The sequence below is a fragment of the Oratosquilla oratoria genome, chromosome 37 (genome assembly GCF_046742065.1).
Source record: "Oratosquilla oratoria isolate Oo_2021 chromosome 37, ASM4674206v1, whole genome shotgun sequence".
NCBI lineage: Eukaryota > Metazoa > Arthropoda > Malacostraca > Stomatopoda > Squillidae > Oratosquilla > Oratosquilla oratoria.
Genome location: NC_134813.1, coordinates 43,532,992 through 43,537,991, shown reverse-complemented (window position 1 = coordinate 43,537,991; position 5,000 = coordinate 43,532,992). Strand labels below are relative to the sequence as shown.

At 45.7% G+C, this 5,000-nt stretch overlaps 1 protein-coding gene across 1 annotated transcript in view; it reads left to right on the top strand.

The window, feature by feature from the left end:
* The window catches only part of LOC143019696 (uncharacterized), a 69,735-nt gene that overhangs the window by 9,226 nt on the left and 55,509 nt on the right, over positions 1-5,000 (top strand). The window lies entirely within an intron of this gene.

Sequence of the window (5,000 nt, the reverse complement as noted above, 5' to 3'; positions counted from 1 at the left end):
TCTGGGAGTCAAGAGGGTGGGATTTTGTCTGGGAGCCAAGAGGGTGGGATTTTGTCCGGGAGCCAAGGGGGTGGGATTTTGTCTAGAAGCTCTGGCCTGATTTGCTGCTGCTCTGGTTACTGGTCCTAGGCGCTGATTGACTAGCTGGACATGTTCCATTTGTTCGCGGGGCTGCTGTTGTCTAAGGGCTTGTTGTTCCTGGAGGGGGTTATTCTTTACAGGGCGCGCGGAAGGGAGAATAAAATCGGCAGCTTGCTGTATGTTGATGGTAGGGCGCTGGCAAGTAATGGATACTGCTTCTGCAATCTGCAGCTTCCTGAAGGCAGACTCCTTGTGAAGAATGTCCGTTTGGTCTAGCAGCTTCTGTAGAGGAGGCTTCATGTTGTGTGTTTCAGTGAAATGCTGGAAAATTGATCCCTGGTTTCTATGGGATTGTAGGCGACGCCGCAGTGTAGAGGAGGTCCTGCCAATGTATGTGCTGGAGCCGTCGCAGCGGCCCTCCTGACATGAAAATTTGTATACAACATTGGTGGTAGCCTCACTCGGGGCCCTGGGCGCCGTGCTATTCCTCATAATCAGGGAACTAATGAGGTTAGGTTTGCAGAATATTCTCAACTCTATGATGGCATTTCTGTTGGTTGGGGTGACTCCTCTCTTGATGATATTCCTAAGGGCATCACACTCCTCGCGGTACCGATCATGGAAAGAATTATGGTGGTAAACGGTGATTTTCTCCTTGGGAGGAGTGGGCAACTGGGTCGAGTCTGCAAACTGGTCCAGTTTTTTCTGTATGACTTTCTCGATGAGATGGTCTGCATAGCCGTTGTTGGTGAGGAGCTGGCGGATACGGTCGAGTTCTCTGTGGATCTCAGTCCAGCTACTACAGTGGGTAAGGGCCCTCTTCACATAGGAAGATATCACGGATATCTTGTATGAAACAGGGCATTCTCCCTTGGCATTGAGGCAGCGGCCCACGTTGGTGGCTTTAGTGTAAACCTTAGTCTTGAAGCCCTGTTCTTGTTTAGAGATGTCCACATCTAGGAAGGGGAGGCACCCCTCTACACTGCGTTCACAGGTGAAGGTCAGGCTGGAATTACCTTCCAGAGCAGTAATCATGAGAGGAACCTCTTCGTCGAACCCCCTCCAGGAACAACAAGCCCTTAGACAACAGCAGCCCCGCGAACAAATGGAACATGTCCAGCTAGTCAATCAGCGCCTAGGACCAGTAACCAGAGCAGCAGCAAATCAGGCCAGAGCTTCTAGACAAAATCCCACCCCCTTGGCTCCCGGACAAAATCCCACCCTCTTGGCTCCCAGACAAAATCCCACCCTCTTGACTCCCAGACAAAATCCCACCCTCTTGGCTCCTAGACAAAATCCCACCCTCTTGGCTCCTAGACAAAATCCCACCCCCTTGGCTTCCAGACAAAATCCCACCCCCTTGGCTTCCAGACAAAATCCCACCCCCTTGGCTCCCAGACAAAATCCCACCCCCTTGGCTCCCGGACAAAATCCCATACTGCACCTCTCAGCCAATGAGAGGCCAGTATTCCGTCTGAGCTAGGCAGGCTGAGCCTTATAAGCCCGCCCATCCAACCAGCGGTCATTATTCGTTGGAAGACCTTCAATATAGCAGAGCATCATACAAAGCAGTCCTCACCCTGAAGACGCCTCACGACGAGGCGAAAAACTATAGTTTCGGTGGAGTCAATAGTTGTTCAATACTATTACTATGCAAAAATATATCAGTTGGCATACACTGTGTATATTCTTTTGAGAGTCATGAATGACTACTTCCTGTCCCTCTCAGTTGCTAATAGGAAAGTATTCTCCAGATTAAAGAATACAGTCTTGAAGATTGTTAAAGCAACTAGTGCAGTTGATTTCAACCAGAATTGCCTTAGAGAAAACCTGTGCCCCAGAAATATATATATATATATATATATATATATATATATATATATATATATATGTGCGTGTGTGTATGTGTGTGTGTGTGTGTATACATATATATGTATATGTATATATATATATATATATATATGTATATATATATATGTGTGTGTGTGTGTGTGTGTGTGTGTGTGTGTGTGTGTGTGTGTGTGTGTGTGTGTGTGTGTGTGTGTGTGTGTGTACAGACAGAGAGAGAGAGAGAGAGAGAGAGGGGGGGGAAAGAGAGAGGGGGGAAAGATAGAGAGAGAGGGAAAGAGAGAAGGGGAGAGAGTGATGCGGAAAAAATCTACGGATATTGTACATCATATTTAGTTGTGTCATCCACGTTTTCTATGAAGATGAGCAGCCGTTAATTCAGGCATAGGAAGGCTGCAATGGGTAAACAGCAAATTAATGGTAAAAGTGCAGTAAATGAATTAAGAGGCTTATTATTTTAAGGATAAATACTTAAGCGTTTAAATCTCTCGTGCTCAAGTTTTTTTTGTGTATCAAATGGGGAAAATGTCGATACTTGTACATGCACACATACGCACACACACACACGCATATATATATATATGTACATATATCATATATATGCTTATATATATGTATATATATCATATATATGCATATATATATGTATATATATGTATATATAATATATATATATATATACATATATATATATATATATATATATGTGTGTGTGTGTGTGTGTGTGTGTGTGTGTGTGTGTGTGTGTGTGTGTGTGTGTGAGTGTGAATAATTCGCTAGTGGACAGCGACATCAATCATACAATCTCCAAAACCGTCGCGCAGAGGATTCGAACCCAGTTAGCACCCTCCCCAATCTCGGTAATCAGATAGATTACGAGTTCGTACACTTTTAGATCGTCTGTGGTCGAGTGGTCTAAGGCGGGTGCTGTGGACTCTCTTGGGTCTATAGGCAGTGGTTCGAATCCCCTGCGCGACGGTCGTGGAGATTGTATATACATATATATATATATATATATATATATACATATACATATATACATATATCTGTGTGCATGTGTGTGTGAGTGTGTGTGTGTGTGTGTGTGTGTGTGTGTGTGTGTGTGTGTGTGTGTGTGTGTGTGTGTGTGTGTGTGTGTGTGTGTGTGTGTGTGTGTGTGTGTGTCTGTGCATATGTGTGCGTATTATGTATGCATATGTACATATTACAGGGGACCCACGATTGGTCTTTTGGGTAAGTAATCGCAGAGAGACTGTGTGTTCTGTTAGGTTGGCGAACGAATCTGGGGGGCAACTGGAGGTTATTGCTGAATCTGTGGTGGTGACCTGACTTCGGGCATGCTAGAACAATGCTTTGTTTCTTAGGAAGTGACGTCTCGGTTATGCAGAATTGTTAAGAAGTTTGAGATAATACAGTAGTTGTCGAGCTTCTTAGAGTTTTTTTTTGTGGTCTGGGGTGTGTCTTCCTATGAGTGTATTTCTGAATATGGGGAAGGTTAATGTAAATGTTTGAGATATGCTGAATATGTTGAAAGAATGATAGAAGAAAGAACATCAAGAAGAGTCGTGTTGGGGTAGGCCAAATGGAGAAGACCAAGAGGTAGACCCAAATCGAAGTGGATGGATAGACAGGCACGTCATAACCCGTGCTCCTTTATGGCGTGAGGTCCAGTGTGATGCGTGGGAAGTCGGAGGCAAAATGTCCTTATGCTGGTGACTCACGAAGACAGAGAGTATGCGTTCCTCAATAAATGCAGTGTTCATCATCACGTGGCTGGTCGAGGTAGAGGTTAGTCATCGCTGGCCGATGCTGGTACTGCACGTGTGTTCCTCAAGGAGGCTTTGTTCCACCCGTGGGCAACAAAGAAGCCTTGGGTTGAGTCACGTTGCTGGGTGGCGCGAGCGTGTCCCATGGGAACACTCGTGGGTCAGTAAGATCGTGGTACGGCCAGAGAAGAGGTGAGGACGGGAGGAGTGGATGCCGAGGAGTGAAGACTACTTCCTAACACACATGCACACACACACACACACACACTCACACACACACACACACACACACACACACACACACACACACACACACACACACACACACACACACACACACACACACACACACACACACATATATATGTATGAGAAATCACATAAACTCGTGATTCTAAATATGTTTTGTATCATTTGACATTTTTGGAAATAGACTCATCCGCTGGGATTCGAACCCTTGCCTAGGCGGCTTACGTCTTATAAGACAAAGGCCTTACCGACCATGCTATCTCGACCCTACAAAACGAAACGACTTGGTTCACGGCCCAGTCGTTCCGCCGAGGGCACTCGGACAGAACATGATACGTAATGTATTTCATCAAATCCTTTATGTAGGCTAGTCTTCCGACAAGTGTTTTGTATCATTTGACATTTTTGGAAATAGACTCATCCGCTGGGATTCGAACCCTTGCCTAGACGGCAAGGGTTTGAATCCCAGCGGATGAGTGCCCGAGTGTCCGAGTGCCCTCGGCGGAACGACTGGGCCGTGAACCAAGTCGTTTCGTTTTGTAGGGTCGAGATAGCATGGTCGGTAAGGCCTTTGTCTTATAAGACGTAAGCCGCCTAGGCAAGGGTTCGAATCCCAGCGGATGAGTCTATTTCCAAAAATGTCAAATGATACAAAACACTTGTCGGAAGACTAGCCTGCATAAAGGATTTGATGAAATACATTACGTATCATGTTCTGTCCGAGTGCCCTCGGCGGAACGACTGGGCCGTGAACCAAGTCGTTTCGTTTTGTAGGGTCGAGATAGCATGGTCGGTAAGGCCTTTGTCTTATAAGACGTAAGCCGCCTAGGCAAGGGTTCGAATCCCAGCGGATGAGTCTATTTCCATTCTAAATATGCGGAAAAACCACCAAGGAAAAAGATAAACTGATGACCAAGCGCTTTCGTTTATTCAGACATCCTCAGGGTACCCTGAGGATGTCTGAATAGACGAAAGCGCTTGGTCATCAGTTCATCTTTTTCCTTGGTGGTTTTTCCGCACACATACACACACACACACACACACACACACACACAC